At 37.2% G+C, this 23,731-nt stretch overlaps 1 protein-coding gene across 1 annotated transcript in view; it reads right to left on the bottom strand.

The window, feature by feature from the left end:
- Positions 1 to 16,297, bottom strand: part of LOC102526281 (melanoma-associated antigen B16-like) — a 159,993-nt gene extending 143,696 nt beyond the window's left edge. The window contains exon 1 of the mRNA XM_072956045.1: positions 16,234 to 16,297. The gene's annotated coding sequence lies outside the window, so the exon portion shown is untranslated. The remainder of the gene's footprint in view (positions 1 to 16,233) is intronic.
- Between the last annotated feature and the right edge of the window lie 7,434 nt (positions 16,298 to 23,731).

Here is a 23,731-nt window from a genome sequence, read left to right as displayed (position 1 = left end):
TGTTTCTTGTCAATAGCATTTTCATACTTAATATGCTCCCCAAGTAGCATTTAAGCTCCTCTGAATAAATAATTGTATTTCATTCATATTTGCACTTTCAAAAATGAAAACTGAACTAGCATGCTAAATAATTATAGACTGAATTAAAAGAATAAATGAGTGGACAAGTAAACAAAGACTACAAATCAACTTGAGCAGTGTTTTTCAATGTGAGTCACGATCTGTTAGTGGGTAGAAAAAGCAATCTAGATATCGCCAACTAGTACATTTTTTTAATTAAACAAAGCAGAATAGAAAAACATCAGAGATAATCACACTTACTAAGGAAAAGTACTGTTCTGTAAAATCTGGTTTCAATTGTGTGTGTCTGTATGTGTTTGTTTACTGGGTCATGACATAAAATTATTAAAGTTCCACATCTGATGTGACAGTGTGAGGAGCTCCACAGACTCAGTTGCCATTGAAACTGGAAAAAATTACTTAAAAAGATAAGCATTTAAAATCTCTGAAAATAGCCCTAAGGGCAAACTGCAAGTGAAAAACATGTATCCAAGAAAATCTACTAAAATATGGTAATAATTATGAGAGTTTTTGGTGTTTGAACCAAGATGCATGTCCTCCCTCCCTGGTCAAGTTCAGTGACATAGAAACTCCACTCTAGATTGGTATAAGGAAGAAAAACATTTTCCTTTCCCACCATTTCCTTGTCAAGAGGGGCATGAAGTCAGCATTTCTCATCCAGGTCCCAGATACCTACTGCTGAGGCTACAATCTGGGCATGCGTGTGGCCAAGAGGTGGGGGCTCCCTTCTCCTGCCCATACCCTAACTCACTGAACACAGGCTCTACCTTGGGTGTGAAGTCACTAAGAATAGGGGGGCCCTAATGGTCCTTGTTCCAGATTGTGGGGTGGAGGTTCCTTCTCTTGATATGGCAATGGCAAACCAAGGAGACCTGGTGCTCCTGTCATTCAATCCACTGAGCGCTAAGCTCTTAAAGAGGGAGTTCACTCAGAGAGACATGCACCTTATTCTTTCTCCCAACACTAAAACCTGGGCTCAGAGATCTTTTTCCCCTGGGGTAGAAAAGCAAGCCATAGAATAGAGCTTCAAATTCCTTCTCCAAGGAACTGACTTTAATTGAAACGTGACTATGGGCACTCTCAAAAAAAAGTGGAAGTTGTGCTAAAAGGCAGTCAGAAGGATACTGATAGATTCATTTGAGATATAGGCTAAATTGTGGATTGGCTGGTCTTCTGGAGAGAATTCTCAAAATAGGGAGAGAGCCCTCCTTTGGTCAGAAAATATCTCAAACACTGACCTCCATGACTATCCTTTCAAAGGGGTTAGTTTGTGAAGCAATTTGGTCAAGCAGGGAATTGTTTAAAATAATAAAGCAATCAGGCAGCAATTAGTGGTGCTTGACAGCTGAGTGTGGTCAGAGAAAGACAGTCAAAGACAGCCCTGCCAAAACCACTTTCATGTTACTGGTGACTCTGGGAATACCCAAGGCTGCATCCCCTGAGTTACAAAATCAAAGACTTCACATCAAAGCAGAGGGTATAGACTTGGAGACTTCAGGGAAATAATACAGCCAGTCACTAAACAAGTAAATGGCAATAAAATGCCCCAAGGCCAGAGGCAGGGGATCAGTACCCAGAGTTGCCATAATATAGTATCTGAAATGTCGAATTTCCAACAAAAAAATATGGGTCATGCAAATGTCAAGGAGAGGGAAATTTCCCCTCCTACTCTTCTTGAGTTTTGGCAGATCTAATAATTAAACCGACAGATTAATAGGAGAAAAAAATTTTACTTCGTGCTCCTGGAGGTCTTAAAGGCACCTAAGGAAGGGCAAAGCAGGGAGCTTTTATTCTGTTTAGACAAAGAAACAATACATTTGAGAAGAACTGACAGGACAAAGAAATTCAGTTTGGGTGCTTAATTAGGAAAGAATTGAAGCAAAATTTGGGTTTGGGTAGTTGTCAGTAAAGAAGTAACAAGGTCTGTTTATACAGGTTTCTTGGCCCTGAGTTCCCTATCTCTGGTGATGAGGGTGTCCTTCTACCTCCTTGGGCAGGGAGGGCACCTTTTACATGAGATTTATTTTCTGCTTTCAGGGAGACAGAGAGGTCAAAGTACCTCTCCTGCATCAGCTGTTTCTTAAGTTAACTTAATTCAAAATAATCTATATGCCACTTTGGCATATTTTGGGACAGCCCTGCCTCTACCCTCAGCACAAGGAAACTGGAAAGTATAACTCATCTCCTGGGAGAAGAGAGTATTCAGCCAGGTATCAGATTTAACAAAGACTTCAAAGTAGTCATTTTATGTCCAAAGAACTAAAGAAAGCCATGATTATAGAAGTAAAGGAAGGCATGATGACCATGCTTTATCAAACCGAGAACATTAACAGAGATAAACATTATAAGGAAGAAGCAAACAAATTCTGGAGTTGAAAATACAATAACAAAAATGAGAAATTGACTACAGGCCTTCAACAGCAAATTTAAAATTTCTGATCAAATAATTAGCAGACACATAGACCAATAAGACAGTATTGAGAGCCCTCAAATACACTCAAGTTGACCCATATTCAGTCAACTAACATGACAGGGGAGCAAAGAATACTCAATGGGGAAAGTGTAATCTCTTCAAAAAAAGGTGCTGGGAAAACTGGATAATCACATGTGAAAGAATGACACTGGACCCCTATTTTACACCACTTACAAAAATTACCTCCGAATGCGTTAAAGGCTTAACTATTTAATTAAAGACTCCAAACCACAAAACTTTTAAAAAAAATTACAGGTAAAAACTCTTTAATATTGATCTTGGTAATGACCTTTTTGATATGACACCCAAAGCACAAATAACAAAAACAAAAATCAACAAGTGGGACTATGTCAAACTAAAAAGCTTCTGAACAGCAAAAGAAACAGTTAACAAAATGAAAAGGTAACCTGCAGAAAGGGAGAAAATATTCTCAAACCATGTATCTGATAAGAGGTTAATATCTAAAATACATTAAGTACTCATACAACTCAAAAGCAAAAAAAAAAAAAAAAAAAAGGAAGTAACAACCCGATTTAAAAAATGGGCACAGGACTTGAATAGGAATTTTTCCAAGGAAGACATTCAAATGGCCAATAGGTACATGAGAAGATGCTCAACAACACTAATGATCAGGAAACTTCAAATCAAAACCACAATAAGGTATCACCTCATCCCTCTTAGGATAGCTATTATCAAAAAGACAACAGATAACAAGTGTCAGTGAGTTCTGAGAAAAGGGAACCTTTGTACACTGCTGGTGGGAATATAAATTGGTACAGCTACAATGGAAAACTGTATGGAGGTTCCTCAAAAAAATAAAAATAGAACTATTATATGATCCAACAATTCCACTTTTGGGTATATACCCAAAGGAACTGAAATCACTATCTTGAAGAAATACCTGCATGCCCATTTTCAATGCAACATTATTCACAGTAGCCAAGATGTGGAAACAATTTAAGGGCCCATTCATGTATGAATGAATAAAGAAAATGTAGTGGAGATATATATAATTCAGCCATTAGAAAGAAGATTTTGCCACTTGGGACAACATAGATGGACCTTGAATATACTACGCTAGTAAAATATATTAGACAAAGATAAATAGGGTATGATCTCATTACAAGGAGGAATCTATAAAAGACAAACTCACTGAAATAGAGAGCAGTATGGTGGTTGTCATGGGCTAGGGGGTGAAGTAAATAGGGACATGTTGATCAAAGAGTACAAATTTACAGTTAAGATGAATAAATTCTAGGGATTAATGTATAGCATAGTGACTATAGTTAACAATACTGTAATACATATGTAAAAGCTGCAAAGGGAATAGATCTTAAAAGTTCTCATTCCCTCAAACAATAACAAAAGATGGTAATTATGTGAGGTTATAGAGGTGTTTATTAGTCTTATTGTGGCAATCATTTCACAATATATACACGTATCAAATCATCACTTTGTACATTTTAAACTTACACATTATATTTCTATTATATCTCAATAAAGCTAGGGAAAAAATAAAACAACAGTGAGATACCACTACACACTTATTAGAATGACCAAAATTCAGAACACTGACAACACCAAATGGTGGGGCAAAAGGAACTCTCATTGTTGGTGGGAATGTAAAATGGTATGGCGACTCTGGAACACAGTTGGCAAATTTCTCACAAAATGAAACACACTTACTATACAATCCATCAATTATGCTCCTTGGTATTTACCCAAAGGATACGAAAACTTATGTCCATACAAAAACCTGCACACAGATGTTCAATGTAGCTTTATTCATAACTGCCAAAACTTGGAATCAACCAAGATGTCCTTCAGCAGGTAAATGGATAAATTGTGGTGCATCAAGGGAACGGATTATGAAGTACTAAAAAGAAATGCACTCTCAAGCCAAGAAAAGACCTGAAGGGAACTTAAATGCATTTTATTAAGTAAAAGAAATAATCTGACATAATTGATTCCATCTAAATGGCATTCTGAAAATAAGCAAAAATAAAGAAATTTGAAAAAGATCAATGTTTGCCAGGGGTTAGGAGGGAGGAATGACTATGTAGAGCACAGAAATTTTGTAGGGCAGTGAAACTATTCTGGAGGATGCTATAATGGTGGATACGTATCATTACTCATTTGCCCAAACCCCTAGAATGCATAATACCAAAAGAGAACGCTAATGTAAACTATGGACTTTGGGTGATAATGATGTGTCAATGTTAATTCACTGTTAACAAAGGTACCACCCTGATACAGAATGCTGATGGTAGGAGGTTGTGCATATGTAGCGGGCAGGGGATATAGAGCAAGTTTCTATATCTTCTACTCAGTTTTGCTGTGAACTCTCAAAATTGAAGTCTATGTGAGAAAAAAAAAAAGACTTAAAACCCTCTAACACTTAATACTGGTTCTAGCTTCCCAAGATTCACGTACAAGGCCATATCAATGCTGTTTTAGTCTACATTTTTAATTTTCTTCCATATTCCCTTTAATATAGTAAACATCACCCACAAGGCACTACCTGCTATTTTCTGGATATAATCTTGTGTGTGTGTGTGTGTGTGTGTGTGTGTGTGTGTGTTTTAACGTTTCCCATAGTATTGTCTCCATTCCTTTCTCTTCTGTCAAGAAATTCTTAATAACCATTTTTGATTCAGCTTGAATATTTCCTTCCACGTTGAAGCTGACTACATCATGACAAAATCTTTGCCTTTCACTCTTCCAGATTTTAGTTTCAATTTATATGCATCTACATTAAGGCAAATAAAATCATTACATTATAACTGCTAGCTTATATGAGTATTTTTCCCACCTGACCATTTCTTTTCTTCTTAACCAGCTTTGTTTACCAATGTTTAATACTTTATCAGAGCCAAATGTTTTGAATGCACACTTGATTAATATGAATATATTTGAAGATCCCTGTTGAATATTTATTGATATGTACTGAACAACTAATTGAGTGCTTTCATAATTTCATTCTGTCCTTATAAAAACACTATTATCCTCATTCCACAAGTAAGGAAATGATGACACAGAGAGTAAAAGTAGCTTTCTCAAGGCCACGGTGTTTGACAGAGCCAGGACATCACACTCAGTCCCAATACCTACTATCTCACTGTCTTACATTACACTTCCAGGGTGACGATGATGACAATAATTGACACACATGATACCTCTTTTCCAGCAAAACTGAACATCCTGTTTACCTCCTCTGAGCTTTGCTCATGGCTTCTTAATGATAAAAATGAACATCATTCCACATCCCCAGCTTTCAACTGGCTGATTCCTATGCCCTGTCTTAAAATCTATATTCAACTAATTTTAGTTCTTGAAATTTTATTGTGGCTGTTTAAAAGTTTTCTAACTTTTGGGCTTATGGTTTACTTTTTCATGTGTTTACAATTTTTGTTGATGATCCTGTGTTTAGCAGGACTCTAACCATGGGAATATTAAATGACCTTGGTTGAAGATGTGTCCCGTTAGAAGGAATTTGCTTTTAACACTTAATCTGAGTCAAATTTATGGTACTATCTTAGTTTGCGGATTTCTCAAATCCTAATGATAATGTACATACAAACATCAGCACAACATGAGGATTTGCACGTAGTTATAAATTCTCAATTTTCCTAATCATATTCTTTTCTGGCACAGATTTTTATCTAGTCTACTCTTTCACCGAGGGTACAGCCCTTCAAGGCCTTTGGCTTTAAAACAGAGCCTCAGCTTTGACTGCCTGCCATGTGGAGACTTGCTTTTCTATTGACACAGCTGTTAAAATCTGGTTATTAAAATCAGCAAACAGCCCCCAAGATAGCATTTGCATCTGCCCTAACTTACCTCTGTTTTTTTCTAACCTTCATTTTTGTGTTTGTTTCTGCCATTCCCTATGAGATTCTTTTATTGCTATTTAAAGTGTTCATTTCTGCCTTCATTACCCTTTTTAAACTAAGTACTGCTAGATGCTTAGATAAAATTTTGTATTTTCTTTCTTTTTCCAGGATATCTAGTCTGCCACATTGCTGGAAAACATTAAATGTATTTTAAACCTAATTTTGGTGAAGCAAGCCTAAGGGAAGGTACTACCATTTAACGAGTACTGGAATTGTTCTACCACAGACGTATTTCCTCATTTATTCACCCTGAAAAAAAATATAATTTACCCTGAGGGAAAGAGCCAATTCAAAGACAGAAAGTAGTTTTTCCATGATCACATAGCTTGTGAGTGGCAGAGCTGGGATTTTAATGGTGGCCTACGTGACTGTCGAGTCAGAGTTTATTACAACATAAAGGACAGTCATCCATCTAAGATCAAGTGCTAGAATGTGTGCTCCATCCAACTAGTGCTGCTGCTTCACAAACACCGTGCAAGTAACATGAGTGTGAATTGTCAAAGGTGGTTTCAGTGCTCTCCTTCCCTCCTTATTCTGACATCTGTTTGTTCTAGTAAATTACTGTATCAGATAATCAACCCTACTAGAAATATTATAGCTTTATTTAAAACATAGAAAATATAAAATGTGAAAAGAATTTCAAAAAACAATTATTTCGTATCATACTTGGTGTGTTTATGAGTCAGCTAAATTATGGGGCTTTTTCAAAAAAAACATACAAATTCTATTGCAGTTGTATCAACATCAAACAGTGTCATTTAAGTTGTCACTTTCAATTTTTCTCAACTAGGTGGCAAAATTCTGGAAGACGGTCTTTTCCTTAAAGTTCTTTTGCATTCCTTGCAACTGCATAGTTCTGGGCCTACAGCAGTATCTGCAATCTCTTAGATTTTTGCTTATTGGCTATATATAAGCTTTGGTCTGACAGTGCTATTGAGTATGTCTCCAAATGTACTCAAACTACACCTGCCTTCATAGTCATCATTCATAATCAAGTGTGTAAGTAACCTTTCAGAGAAGAATAACCAACAGTGAATATATGATTTTTTTTAACATGCATTACTGAGCTATACTAGGTCTTGATCAAATGCAACTTTGGTTGCTATTAACTCAATGGTTAAGAAGTGACCTGATTCCATTCTTAGTTTGCTAATTTTTATTTCCTTGAACTATTACGACTTAACATTATCTCAGCTGATTTGCTCTACCGTTCCTTTTTTACTTGCTATATTGCCATTCAAAAAAAAAAAAAGGTTGAAAATCATGAGCCATGAATTCAAATATGAGGTATTGACTACCTAAGCATTTCAGGCAAAAATGAAGAGGCTTTAGGCTTGATTTTAATAGGGTTAAGATACACAAAACTTTTGAGAATCATTGCTATTCTATTTGCACAACATGAACATTTTTAATGATTTTTATGTATATATAGCTTTAGGATTACTTTCTCCTGCTTGTGTCCAAGGACATCATTGGTAATAATGTCAACACAACATCGAAGTGTGAAAGTTATGAAAGAGAAAAAGGGAGAGGGTTTCTTCATGACTGGGTAACATATTTTGCTACTCCATGGCTCTCTTCCTCATTGATTCTTTGAGACAGCAAGATACGAAAATAAGAGCCATCAGTGAACTGTTTTCATATTTCACCATGTGGTTAAAATATTTAATATAACACACTGAATATGATGGCTTCTTCAGGATTTATACACTTACTTAAAGGCAAATGTTATAAAGATCTATATAGGACTCTAATGGCTGGTATCATTAAGAATAATGTTTTGCTGAAAATTATAAGTAATGTATGTTTGCCTCTAATGGGATTAGGTCTGAACAACAGTAGTTACTTTCAAATTACTCATATAATTACAACAAAGTGAGTGGCAAGAAGTAATTTCCTATTTTCATTTAGCTTTCTCTTCTGAGAAATAAGTTCTATACAGTTCAGGGGAAAATATATGAATACTACAGTTAACTACCCATGGGCTGGGTTGTCTGAACTTATTGCATGTGTACTGAGTCGTGTTATATCTCCCCATAAACTTATTCTCAACACAACTTTGAATAAAAATCACAGTACCGTACGACTTGCTCTTAAATCCCAAATAAAATGACTGTTTATATGACTGAATAAAACAAATCCTACAAACTGAACTGGTAACCAAATTTATGTCACTTAACCATTTGTTGCTGCCCTTTTTTGGGGAAAAAACTAAGTTCCACAATAAGTGAAAAATTATATAGAGAAGTAGTGTACAAATCCTGTGGCTAATATTAAGTATAACTGATGTAAAATTCTTTGAAAATATTGCTTTTTAAATTGTACATTTCTAGCGTGTCATATGACTATTAAACAGTAGTAATTTTAGTGAGGAATACCTGTTATTTTTGTAGAGAAACATATTTTAAGAAATTTGAATTTGGGTCCATATTAAAATTTTTTCTACATTATTAACATTTTCAAGCATGTAGAAAAATCAAAATAAGTATACAGGGAATATTCATATACCTATCACTTATTCTGTAATGAACACTTACCATAGTTGCTTAACACACTCATCTATCCATCAATCCATCCTATTTCGAAATCATCTCTCATTCTGGGAAGGACTTTCTGTCAACTTAAAACTGAAAGGAAGTGTTGGGAAATAGACACATCCCCACTACCGATGTTGGTCAAACTTAGGTTGACTTTGGTGGCAAGAGTGTAAAAAATAGCCAAGTCTCAGGTGAATAGCTGGATTAATAATTCTTGTAATTGTAATGACTTTCAGGTCAATGTATGAGGTCAAAGATTTACTTAAATAATTTATTAATTAGGGAACCAGTACAATATTGAGACTCATTTAAAAGAGAAACTGAGGAGCTATGTAGAGTATAATGTATAAATTGGTATGAATGTATAAAATTGATAGATTACATACACAGTTGGGTTACTGACTTACAGGGTTATAAACTGTAACTTCTGAGTTATCTTTTCTACCAATTATCTGAACCTATACCAAATGAAAATCTGTAATTTAACATGTAACATCATTATGTCTGGGAATCTTAACAGGAAACTGAGTCAAACAGTTCAATCTCCTAAATAATCTTTAGGTTGACCTGTGACTCCTAGGATACTGAAATGACATTAACCTCCCACACACAGATTTTTCCTTTTTTCTTCTAATTTTAGATAATTCACACATACACACACACATCAGATAAAATGTATGTCAAGTATCTCGCAAAGCTTTAAAGCATGAGTTTAAACAAGCAGAAATGAGAAGTTAATTTATGTGAAAATATAGTGTCTATAAACACAAAACCAATTTGTGGTAGGCAGAATTCTAATACGGACTCTGAAATCCCCCCTCCCACACTATGTACAAAGGCTGTTTATAATTCCTTTCACCTGAGTGTATGTGCAGGACTTATAAATTATGACGAGATTTCTCTCCTTGATTAGGTTATTTGGTATCACAAAGGTGGGGGAATTCTGTAGATGTAATCAAGGCTCCTAAAACGTTATCTTTGAGTTAATTAAATGAGGTCAGCCTGGCTGAGCCTAACTTAATCAGGGAGCCCTTCAAAAGAGGATCCAGGTTCTTTCTGAAGAGAGGAATTCAGAGCAAGAGAGATTCAAAATGAGGGAGATTCTTCTGCTGGTTTTAAATAAGTAAATACCATGTTGTGAGCACACTGTGGAGATGGCCATATGGCAAAGACCAGAGGGCGGACCCTAGCAGCTGAGCATGGTCCCCAGCTGAGAGTCAGCAAGAAAATGGGGACTCCGTCCTCCAACCACATGGAAGTGAATTCTGCCAAAAACCTGAAAAAAGTTTGGAAATGGATTCATCTCTGTCCATTCCAGACGACACCTTAATTTCAGTCTTGTGAAACCCTGAGCAGTGGACCCAATTAAGATATATCTGGACAAGCGACCTACATAAACCATGAGACAATATAAGGATGTTGTTTTAAGCTGGTAAATTTGTGGTTATTTGTTACACAACAATGTAAACTAATGCACAAGATAAAGAGATTTTAAGGGCTACAACTTCTTGATAAAGCCAATTACTTTTGTAACTTTATCAGGGTAGTAAATCTCAACACATTAACAAAAGAAATATATTCCAACAAGTGATTCCTCAGCATTTTCAAACATCTGCTAAAATTATGACTTCACCAGAACATCAGATTATTCTTTCATCTCAATGCTTTCAATGAATCATACTCTCAATTTAACCCTGGGTTTAAACTTTTAACCAAATAATTGTGTTCTCACATACAGAAGAAAGAAAAATGCATTTCAATTTGTGCTTGAGTTACTAAGCTAATTAGCTAACTCCTGAGGAAAACAGGGTTTATTTTTTAATGACAATTGCTGTGACTGAGTCCCGTGGAAAGCAGATCCAGAGACGGAGTGCACCGTGCAGAAGCTTAGTAAGGAGGACCTTTAGACACAAGACATGTGTAAAGAAAGGGAAGGAAGCAGGATTGGTTAGAGGAAGAAGCTAGGCTGCAATGTAGTCCCAAAGACAACTGTCATCAACTCCATGAATATCTCTGCTGCTAGAATATATCTAGTGAGTTGCCTGGAGTAAGGCTGATATGGCCAGGAATTAACACACCTCTATTGCCCCGATATTTGATGTAGATCAATCTGGAAATGGATGCAACCTCAGAGGAGGTGCTTCTCTGCAGTTGAAACAATTCCTTAAGGGACTGACAGCCAAGGACAGTCTTTGCACAGCACTTTCAGCATCCGAGGCATTAAGTCCTTCACTGAAGAGTTATCTAGATGTACATCACAATGTCCCCAACATCTATACCATCCAGATATAAGATATTACTAGTTTTAAGTCAGTAACTCTTCCTGAATATTCATCGGCCCTTGAAATGTGGTTCATTAAAAAAAAAAACACCTTTATTTTAGGTTAGGTATCCTTATATGCTGATACTGATTTCTGAATTGTGGATCAGAGATTATTTCTCAAAATAACAAAATTTTAGTAGCCCTATTAGATACTGTTTATCTTGAGACAATGAAAATGCTGCATCAGAGATCCATGATTCACCATTTTTAGGATCTGCCTTTTTAAACTGCCAATGTCTGCTATCATGGATAAAAAGAAGTAAACATGGAACCGATAATCTTAGCATGCACTTCAGGATCCAGAGCAGGAGGGAAAGTACATGGACTCATTAAGAGATTATTAATATTGATGCTTTTTTGACATGTTTGTATCAAATAATGAAAATTGTCTTTCTTCATACTACCACATGTTATCACTACTTCTAGTCATTTTCAGTCAAAATCATCAACGAAGGCTATTGATAAACTGGATTGATTTTCAGTGAAAATGACTGTGCAATATGCTTTAAATGCACAGTAACTTGGTGCAAAGCAGTTGAAAAGTAGTTAATCCACAGAATTTTATGTTAATGTTTACATTTTAAAGAGCAGGATCTCAAAATGGCCTGGCACTTTCCAACTGTGATTCTTTTTCTATTAAAACGTATCAAAAGTGAATTTATTACTGCTGTCATTTTTGATAATATCTTCAGAAAGTTTCAACTACTGGAATTTTATGCAATTTCCATCTTTTAAATAAGAAATTACAAAATAAAATTATTGATCTGAAGACTAGCACACAGGGCACCCCTACTGTTATGTTCTCCTTTAAAAAGCAGCCTTTGATAGTAACTCTGAATTCCCTATTCCCTATAATCATTTTAATATTCATTGACTTTTTTCTTTAGACATCTATTTTCATAAAAATTTTTTTTAAAACAAGTAAAAAACCAAAGAACAAAATTACCAAGCAAATAAACAAGCCCACTCATTGATTCCTGAGGCACTAAAATATCTTTTTATCATGTTTAGTTGTATTTGTTTAATACATTTTATAACTCTGACAGGGACTCTCAGCACAGGGCCGGCATCTCAGTCCCCTGACGCATTCTGTTTATCAGTGGCGGCCACGTTACTGCTGTGCGAAAGCTGACTCATCCATGCTCCCCAGGTCACCCTGTCCCCCTTTTATCCCCTCTTCATATTTCATCTGCTCATTACCCACATTTGATTCAGCGTTGCGGGGAAGAATTCTTTTGTCTTTTCCAAAATAGAGAAACACATTTCACCCCAGCAAAAGTCTCAAGAATACTCACTGCTACACTGAATCCACACTGCTATCTGACCTGTGGTTTTTCTCCTAAGTGCTCCTCTCCTCTCCTAAGTGCTCATATCTGCTTTCTTAACAGGGATGTATGCTTGTGATGTTAATCACTATTCTAGAAAGGAAATGTAGTTACCCATTCTGACTGTGATAGGCAGAGGAATCTTCCTTTGCTATCATCATTAAAGCAGCCATCACAAGAAACTGTTTCTTGTTTCCAAATAATACTCCTCACAAAAATCTTATTCAAACAACTTCTACTGTTCTTGTGTTCACTCTCCTGCTCCATTATCCTCTATTTTGTTTCAGATACAGAAAATATCTTTGGCCTCTACACTGTAGATTGGATGTTTCCTACAGAGTTGTCTCCAATATAGACAGAACACATTTCCTAAAATACCAGTTATTTCTATCATTTGCCTAAAAATGCAGATGATAACATGGTGCAGACACAAAAAATGCTGAGTAGTAAGTCAGGTGTCCTGCATTTTACTAGCTGTGGGATGTTCAGCAGATTCTCAACTGTTCTGGTTTTAGTTCCTCATCTATAATACAGAGTATCTGTTACAAATTCAAGTTTAAATGAAAAAGAAATCTGTTATGCATTGTAAGGTATAAGTCATTTCACAAGCACAATCAATTATTATTACATCAAGCCCAAATCTACCATTTTTCAGAGCCCTCTAAAACGTGACCTCACACATTATTTACTACTCCTCCTCCCTCACACTTGGTCTCTGCTGTCAGCAGACAAGGCTCCTTCCTTCCCTTTACGAAATCACCATAACCATTTAGTTTCATTCTTGTACTTTCATTCACGCCTTTCCTGTCGCATCTGACCTTTCCCCCTCTGCCTAGCCAAAGCCTACTGACTTTTCAAGGCTCAACTGAGTAATGAAGCCTCCTTTGAGTACTGCAGTTTTGAAGCTTTGATACGAATCATTTTATCTTCTTTGACATTGAATTTGCTATACACCCGGTAGTCAGATACATGGCAGTACTTCCACTGTTCAAAAGACTTTATGTAGCTTCACTTTTGGAACTGACATTCAGAATCACCTTATGACACACATACACATATAAACACCCATAAATTAAACTAAATATGTTATAATTCTAACTTATTTTTGAAACTGTCAAGAGACTACATTATTTAAATATGCCTATAAAATATTATGGAAACAACTTGTTAAAATTATAAAGCATTAACTTGGAGTTGGGATACGTATTTGAAGACGTAGTTCCTATAGTTCTTATCCAAAGGTATTTATAGTTTGTGGGGGGGGGTAAAAAAAAAAAACCACTAACTACAAATCAGAATGTGACAACCAACACTGGGAAAGGTACAAATTGCTATTAATAATTGAGATAGAAATAGAATAGGGGTCCTAGAGGAGATAAAATGAATTAGAAATTAAAGGACAAAAGATTGACAGAAGGGGACACACTTGACACAGAAGGAACAGCATACACAGAAGCAGGAAAAGTACGGGGTGATTTTGTCAAACTGTGACTATTTCTCTTTGGGTGTATGTATGGGAGAATAGCAGGAGACAATTTAGTTCAATTGCAGTCACATTACACAAAAGCTCAACTGGCAGACTACAATGTACATATTTGATTTTTTTGGTGTTATTGGCTGTGGGGAGATATTAAAAGATGTTTGAACAGAAAGCAATTAAGGCAACCGTGCACTAGGGAATTTTAATATGGCTATGACATGAGGATAATATCAGTGTAAGAAAAAGACACCAAATAAAGATAGAGATTTTATCTTATAGATCATTAGAGGCAACAGATAATACGGCATTAATCAGAGGGCAGCCTTGGGAGCGAAGAGGCTGCATTGATAAGAGACACCAACAACATATGCAGACTAAGGGAAGGTGCAGCGTCAAACCTGTCTCTACATTTTTGAGCCAAGTGAGTTGTCAAGTGCTGGTACCATTAATAAAGATTGAAAACAGAGAAGCAGATAATGATTTGGTTTCTGTTCATCTAGAGTTTGTTCAGATAATTTTGGGTGATATATATCCAGGAGAATATATCTGGCAGGTTTGGGCTGAAGCAACAAGCAACAACTAAAGTTTTACCCTGAGATATATATGTATGTATATAGTCATAGCTTGCATTTTTTTTAATTTTATTTTTATTTATTTATTTTTATTGAAGTATAGTCAGTTTATAATGTACCCATTTCTGGTATACAGCATAATGTTTCAGTCATGCATATATATACATATATTCCTTTTCATACTCTTTTTCATTGCAGGTTACTACAAGATATTAGATATAGTTCCCTGTACTACACGGTGGAAACTTGTTGTTAATAGCTTGAATCTTTATTGTACATTCCAAGTGAAACTGATTAAAAAAAAAAACAAACGAGGCAACGTTTTACAAAGTCCATCCTGAATTTTTACTTCCAAACCTCATATGCTGCAGCCTCACTGACACTGTTTTAGTGCTAAATAAAACAGGCAACACATTAACCCACTGTCTTACTACTATTTTTTAAAAATTACTAAATACCAGGGCAAAATTAATCAGTCCCTCATGGCTTCCATCTAACTTCTGCTCAGCCAACTGAATAATTTAGGATCCATCACATTCAGCTGTCCATCAGGTGGGTTTGTCTGCATTGCAATTGGCAACAAGCTTAAAGTAGATTGGATTAAATAACAAAGTGGATTTTTTTGCTCACATTACTGTAAACTCAAGAAGCAGCTTCACCCATGGTTAGATTTAGAATAAAAATAAAGTCATTAAGACTGAGGACCATTTCATCTCCTGCTGTGGGTAAGCTCCGTTTCAACGTTACACTTGGTTGCCTAGAAGCTCCAGTGTCTTCCTTCATGGGGTATTTTACTACACCTGTTTTATTCTTTTAGTTTCAAGTAGATGGGTAAAGCGTTCAAAGAATGTAAATGTTGGATATGGTAAACTAGGTTTATATTCACAGATCCCAGAGGGTAGTCACTGCACACCATGTAGGGCCACAGAGGAAGCTTCAGGTCTTGGTCAGGTGGCAAGCTTTTCAATCTTACTTTTCAATGGCAAGAGGAAAGTCTAGGCCAGAGCCTTTAGTGGGGTTATGGAAAGAAAAGCAAGGCAAGTGAGAGAAAATTGTTTAAAACAGGCTTGTCTGAATAATTACAGCAGGATTTCGGCTATAGGGATGGTCTCTAGTTCCTAGACTTAGGATGATTTTAGGCAGAGAAAACAGTGGTTTGGCTTGTGCCTGAGAGTCAGGTAAGTAGGTGGTTGGGACTATACTCTCAGGGTTGGTTGCTTGGTTGGTTTGTATACGAAAAAAATGCTCCTGGCTAGAGTGCTTTGTTGTCTCCCAGCAAGGGCTAGCTAGCCCTGGGAGGGGTAGTCACTCTCCAGCCAGCAAGATTTTTAATATTTCAAAACATCATAAAATACAGGGAAAAATCATGATTAATGCATAAAAAGAACATTCCCTTTATTTCTTAGCATTTCCTACAAAAATCCTGAGATTTACTCCATTTGCTTTTAGTTTTGTCACACGCCCACTGCTTAAAAAATAACTTTGTTCAAGCGAATATAAGGTACTGTCAACCTAAATAAAGAGGTAAACTGAGGCAAGCTCAAATTACCTGAAATTAAGTTCACCTGGGAAGAGCACAGGAACAGCGACTCCAAACCGCAGAGGCATAGCAGGAGACCGGCGAGCGTGCGGCGAGCTTGGGGGTGGGCTGCTATTTATGGGTAAGGAGCACAAAGAGCGGGAAGCTCATTGGCTTGAGGATGGGGAGCGATTCATGGCGGCTCTTCATTGGTCAGAGGATAAGGTAAATCAGGCATTTACAGTAAGTCTCTCAGCTGTCATTCTTCTGAGGGCGCATGCGTGAGATTCTCCATTTCAGATCCTCCGGTTTTGTTTTAGATCGAAATCCTGTCACAATACTTTTTGAGTCTCCAAAGAAAGGCCAAGCCCCAATAAAAATTTCAAATAAGAACTGTGGAGTGACGTCAGCATCATGGTGGCATAAAATGCCCCGGCTTTTTGCACAACAACCCCTTAACAACTAAAATTTGACATCCATCCATAAGCAAAAGTGCATCTGTGGGAGTTGTGCGATTCAGAACCGTATGGCAAGAAACCCGAGGGAGTCTCGCCCACCTGTGCATCGGGTAATAGGCAGACAGACCTTGACAGAGGCCGTGGAACCAGCAGGAGTCGGTGAACCCGCCTCAGCCCCTCTTGGCTGTGGTCCAGGAATACCGGGAAGGCGCTGACCCATGGACAGTGAGAGAACCTTTGTAGAAGTCCTGGTTTCCTGAGGAGAGATTCAGCACTCCATTGGAGCCCCCCCCCCAAATAATGATGAGTTTGAATGCATTAGAGAGGGTAAGAGGAACTTTACTAGCGCCGCCCCTCTCCCAACGTGGCACGCGAGGTTGAACCTGCCGGCCGTGCCTCTCCTGGTGGTGGAAGGTAGGGTGGTTGAGGGGGTGCCTGGCTTCCCCAGCTGTGTCCTGCTCCTGGAGAAACTTATTTCTCTCCTGAAGCACGCAGGGTATTGAGGCAGGACCTCCATGACTGAGGGGAGGGGGAGATCAGGAAAAAGGCCGATAAGAATATCTGGGCATTAAAATGACCCACTTCCTGCTGACTGCATTCTGGACTCTTGCAGAAAGCCCACCCAATAGCCTCTTCTTCAATCCAACCTGATTCATGAGACAAGGAATGGAAGCAAGCCCTCCACAGGCGGTTTAACAACCACAGACTTAACTGCTCCAAAAAGTTACTATTTCTCTTTTCTGATTTTTTTTTTTTCAGATCCTATTGATGAATCCTCTTTACCGTTATGAGTAACCATCCCTTCCTTTCTAGGCCCATTGCATCGCCCTGGTCAGATAGGGCAGGTCTAGATTGCCGTAGCTTGCCACCCTCCAATACATTTTTTTGTTTTTTTTAATGTATCAGTCATATTCCCAAACTTGTGAAGGGTTTCTCATCACTTACAATGTAGATCATCTTCCTCAGCTTGAAATCCAAATCTTTTCACCATCTTACCCTCTTCCATGCACTGTCTTATCACCACACTGTTTTGCCCTCATCTGCCTTAAAACCAGAGCTCAGGTCACAGTGAATCTCTTGCCCGGTACCTTAGCCTGTGTGCTTTCCTTTGCTAAAGTACCCTTCTCTCCCATACCTGCCCAGTAACATACGTTCCATCTTTCAAAACTCTGCTCAAATTCTTTCAGCAGAAAGTTTAGTGTCAGATGTTTTCCACCTGAGTTAACACTTCTTTCTTTCCGAGTTCTTTCTCTCTGTGCTTTATACCATGGTAGTCCTTGTCACACAGTCTCATTATCACTTGGGCATGAATGCTTCCCTCACTTTATTTCTGAGCCCTTAGAAGATAGGAACTTAATCATCTTTCTGTCCACCACATTACCTACTGCTGTTCCTTATGCATAGCATTCATTAATTGTCTTTTTATTTGAAGTGAATTTAGCATTTGCCTCAAAAGCCCTAAGTGAGTAAGAGAGGCAGTCCTGGAATCTGTCTCCCTATTAGTAGTTCAGTGCTTTTTCTACCTACCATACATATGGGACCAGCAAAAGCAGTTTCCAAGAGATTACCACCAATTTAGATACGTGTATCAAAAGCACCGTTCATACTATAGTTCGGGACAATGCCCTTCCTAGTTTGGTTCTCTGTCCTCCCCATCTTTTCTTCAGTGGGGCTGAAGTCACAGTCTGAGTCCACAGCTGTGCCTCAGTGGTTCAGGCAGTTCTCTGACATTGACCACCTTCATCCAACTCCCAGCCACGCCCCGACTCCCATATGCAAGGAATTCAAATAGCCACTCTTGTCTGGATTCTCTGGTGCATTTGTTGCTGTCAGGCCTCACCTGTTCTGCCATCTGAATCACCTCTTGCAACTGACACCTTGATATTCCATCTGGTTCTTGATTTTATTTCTTCTTCTGCCATCATCCCCCAGTTTTCACTGTTCCTTTATGCCACACTGTGGTTTACTCCCTGCACACCCATGCTCCTTTAGGAGGAGAGATGACACATTAAGATAATGGAGGCATCTTAACTTATATGCAGGGATGATATGATTATTAGAGACCTAGTTTAGAGACCTATTTAAGAATTACTGATGTATCAGAAATGCTTATGAAGCCAAAGAGCATCTGTCAGACTTGTACTTAGCCCTGCACCCTAAAAGTACTTGTTGGATTGCTTAAGCAGCTCTTTGATAGAAAAACTGCTGAGAGAAAAGGGTAATTGTGGGTAGTTTTCTTTATGAACACGTGAGAAGAAAGACGGAGAAGCCTTAATATCCTTGACTAAAACAGAAACAAGATGGGAACTGAGACAAAGAGATAAAAACAGAGTGAAATTCTAGCCTTAATCCACTGGAATAGAAGATAGGTCCTCAGGGGACACTCTCTCAGTATTTGACATCATTTTCATTTAAAAGGTCTTTTTGTACTGGATTTATATATGGGTCCAAAGAGAACAGAATGTGAAAATAAACTGAAGACAAAGAATCAGTTACAAACCATGCAAAGACCCACAGGAAAGTGGAAAATCTCCTGGAGATAAAGTGTTGACATGGAAAAGCACAGCACTACGCTCAACGTGGAAATAATCATTCTTGGAGGCAAAGGTTTCTGAGGATGATGCAAAGCTGGGGCATCTGCATAACCTCTGTGCATCCACTCATTTACTCAGAAACTATTTTTTACAGTTATTATGTGCCCAGCATGACACAAGGGGCATGGTGTTGGTATGCAGAGCCAGTTGAAACAAATTCCTGGCCTATGAGCTTGCAGTCTGTCCTGCAAGTGGAAAATGATGATCTCGGTTAATGTAAATGCATGATCTCTGGGCCTATGGTAAACCAGTGCCATGATCAGTCCCCAAAAGACTTTATAATTCTCTCCTATTCATTCAACTCATGACTTTCAGAATCTTAATTTGGGAAAATCTTTCTCTTTCTATGCTATATCCAGCCTTGCTTTTAACTTGGCAAGACCTTGTGAACCTGTCTCTTGAGTGACATACCTGCTTCTCAAAGCAGAGGCCTGGAGAGCAGTAAATTCTACTTGTTTTTATCAGCACTGGTGGTCTTCGAATTTTGATCTGACAGTAATGAACCCTTCTATGCATACACTAGGGAGTGATTATTATATAGACAAGAGATGATCAATTTTCAGTCGTGTTGCATTAAGAAGAGCATAGGACGTTAGGGTAGGTTAAATGGTCGTGATGTGTATCTTGTAAAAGTATTTCTTTACATGGGTAAAAATCCCTTACATGGGATTTTCAAGGTATTCATCAAGAAGATGAATGAAGAGTCACACACTGTTGCTACATATTCAATATACTTTTTTTTTTTTTTACTTCTTTGCTGTTTTCTAAAGGTAACATGCAAGGGTCATTCTTGAATCCCAGAATCTCCACAGAGATGACTGATGTGAGGGGGATTTGGCCAATGTCAATGTAAATAGCATCTGGCAGTAAGGGAGAGAAGTAAATCAATACTATAATTTTTAAAAGGGGAACTTCTGTTGGACTCGTAGGATGATTCTGGATTCCTCTACTGGCAGGCATCTGAAGTACAAGCTATTCTAGTTAATATTTATTCTCAAATGCTCTTCCAAAGCCCTATCCATTATCAGAACCATACAGCAAACAATTCTCAATTTGTTTTAGAATATTTGGGCTTCATATTTTGCCTAGTTTATAAATTTGATATTTATCCATCTGAAATGGTCCCCAGTGTAGCCAGATGTCAAGAAATACATGAAACCTCAGGACTTAATGGATTTATGTCACAAGGCACCAAAGGTGTCAAGAAGACATAAAGAGCAAGGTCATAATGTCAGATGTTCTCTGCTCTCCCATCCTTTGTGGATTATTTTAATATTTTAAGGGATTTGAAATTAGATAAGGAGTTTAAAATGTTCCTTTGGCAGTTTTTCTTTTTTCAATTTCTTATAGAAACATTGTTCAGAATGTCTGTCTTTATATAGCCGTGGTCCTAATTCCTATGATAACCTGTGGAGCAACATAAGATCGATAAAACCTTCAAGAGTCTTCAAGCAGGACCAGTCCTTGTTTTATTCTATTTTACTTTAAGAATGTAACGGTGTTGGAAGAGGATTAAGGGAGAGAAAACTGTTGCATTGTATACTTTTCACTATTTCTTAGTCCACCGCTTGTGAATATCAAAGACTCTTAAAATCAAAGGGCATCAAATCAATTCAGTTACATGGGGAGTATGGGGGGTGGGTAACCAGGAAAATGTCTAACTATGTCCATAAACTTCTTCCTTATCTCTAGAGGAGAAGGATTACCCTATATTGTGTTGTTTGTAACTTCATATTGAAAAAGGAATCTGAAAAAGCCACAAAATGTTTTGTTTAGAGTTTCTTATTTGAGGGTCGCTAATATGTTCATTAGTATGTGAATTTCCTACAGAATGGAAGATGAGAGTTTTCTGGGAATCTGAAAGTTCCACATGAAACTTAAACAATCCTTTACAAAAATACATATACTGATTTGGAATTTGATTGTAGATTGGAAGTATCTATCAGTTTGTTCCTGTGTTTATACCCTTACTTAATAAAAGGTATTAAGAAAGTTCCAAGCTAAGTTCTGTACTCAACCTTGAGATATAAAAACAAAGGAGCCCTGATCAGACCTTTCTTGCAGGTGCTCCCTGACTAGTGGAGAAGACAAGTGTAAGCACGCAGTTTCCAGATCATATGGAAAGTGCTATGATTGAGACCTTGATGTGGAAACACAGGTTTTTTTTTTTTTCTCACTCTTTAGCTGGGGAGTGAGAAGAGGCTTCAAGGAAGAGGGAAAAGATTACTTTTGAACAGAGTGTGATTGGATTTGGAGTCTTCCATGTATAAAAGGGAGTATGAATTTTCAGACTTGCATGTCCATGAACCAGTAAGCAATGGTTGGAGCTCAGGATAAATGAGTTGGGGGTTGTCAGAAAACATGGGAACAAATGTAGGCAGGAACAGAGGAGGTTAAAGTAATTCACATTCTTAGCTCAGTGACTACATGGAATAAGGGGGTAAGAAGATGGGTTCATATTTGGATGTACTACTTTAGGTAAATATAGGACATTTATATTGAAATGGACAGTCAGCAGGTGGAACTTGGAACATGGGTTTGATTCTGATATAAATTTTGTGACTTACTGGTGAATTATAATGAGTCAAAAGCAGAGCTATACATGATAATGCTTGCAGAAAGCTCATAAAAGCAGTGGTTCTTAAACTCTAGTGTGCATTAGAATTATCTGAGTTGATTGCTTAAAATGCAGTTATAAGGTTCTTTTGTACCAATTCAGTATACTTGGGGCTAGATTAAAGAATCTACATTTTCATAAATGCTCCAGGTGACTCAAAGGTTCACACATTAAGGCAAAATACTGAGTAAGGGAAAAAGGGCACAGACACAAGCCTGAAAAACAGACAACTAAAGAGCAATGAGCAGAGAAAAGAAGAGGCAGTGGTGTAAACTGACAAGAAACTGGTTAGAATGAGAAATATCTAGCTCCTGTTCCTGCAGTGAGAGCACACCAGTCAGAAGCCCTGTCCCCACTGAGCCAACCCCAGCAAGGCAGAGATCCTGCACAGACTGGACAACATGGAGTATTTATCCCCTGGAAGGAAAGGGTCAAGTGTGGATTGTAAAGCGTCTCGGGAAAGTTTTGAGACTTATATAATCTCCCTGTAAATAGTTATTGAAATTTACTTGCAGTAAGAGAAAAAATGGCACTTATTAAGGGTCTTTTTTCTAACCAAAGTCAGTATCATAAGATTCATTTGTGGCAACTTCATTTAGTCTTTTTATTTCTAAAATGGTCTTCATTTTGCCCTTTTGAATTACATTTTGCTGGGTATAGAACTCTGGGTTCATAATTGTTTTTCTTCTCAGCACTTTGAAACTATTATTCCACTTTCTCTGTCCTTACTTGTTGATAATGAGAAATACACTGTCACATTACTTTTACCGTTTAGATAAACTGATTTTTCTTTAGTCTCACTTCTTTATTTCTTTAATTATTTTCATTGATGTTTGGTTGATTTACAGTGTTCCAGGTGTACAACAAAGTGATTCAGTCATATACATATTCTTTTACAGATACTTTTTCATTATAGGTTATTACAAAATCTTGAATACAGTTCAATAGTTATAAGTTATAAGAATATAGTTATAAGCTATTCTAGCTTATATTTTTTTTCTTTTATCCTTGATTTCCTGAAATTTCTCTATTATGTATCTATCTATAGATCTATCATGTTGTTATTATTTTATTGTTATTATTCTGCTTGGTACTCACAGTGCACTATTAATTTGAGAACTTCTGACTCTCTTCAGTGTTAGAAAATTCTCAGCTAATATCAAATATTCTTTCCATGCACTGCCTGTATTGTCTATATGTTAGGACATGTTTTCAAAGAGATTAGTGAAGTTGAAGTGCAAAAGAACTTAATAGATCTTGTTGGATACTAACTGCTCTGGCCTGTATGTTCTCTCTTTTATCTTTTTACTGTGTGGTAGGCAAAGTGTTCAGTGCTATCAGTCAGGATTAATCTTTTCAGATGAATCTGCTCTATTTAGAGTTTATCTTGTCTAGTAATTTTATTTTTACATTTATTACATTTTTATACTATTTCAATTTAATTCTTTTTAATATCCGCCTTGTTTTATGTATATAACTTCTTGTTTAATGTGATCTTGCTCTTCTTATGAGTGTTCCATCCTCAAGCCTTTGAGCATCCCAACCATGCTTATTTTAAAACATTTGTCTAACTCTTTCATAATTATTTACATCATTAGAAAATAACTCCTGTTTTAAGGTTTATTTTTCTGGTTCTTCCTTAACATTAGATTTCTTCAGGCACTTTAGAGTATCAGATCACAGGCTTACGTAAGGGGAACATCTCTTTTTCTTTTTTTCTTTGCATCATTTTCTCTTTCTTTCTCTCTCTAGGCTCCTTCCTCTCCGACAAGGGGTTATGAGGCTACTTCCATGAATGTCCTGGGGTTGAGAAGTAGCTCTCCTATCGCAGGCTGGGGCCTCCTCCCTGGTAGGGATAT

The sequence above is a fragment of the Vicugna pacos genome, chromosome X (assembly GCF_048564905.1).
Source record: "Vicugna pacos chromosome X, VicPac4, whole genome shotgun sequence".
Taxonomy (NCBI): Eukaryota; Metazoa; Chordata; class Mammalia; order Artiodactyla; family Camelidae; genus Vicugna; species Vicugna pacos.
The sequence above is the reverse complement of the archived record's forward strand: the minus strand, read 5'-3'. Positions and strand labels throughout refer to the sequence as shown.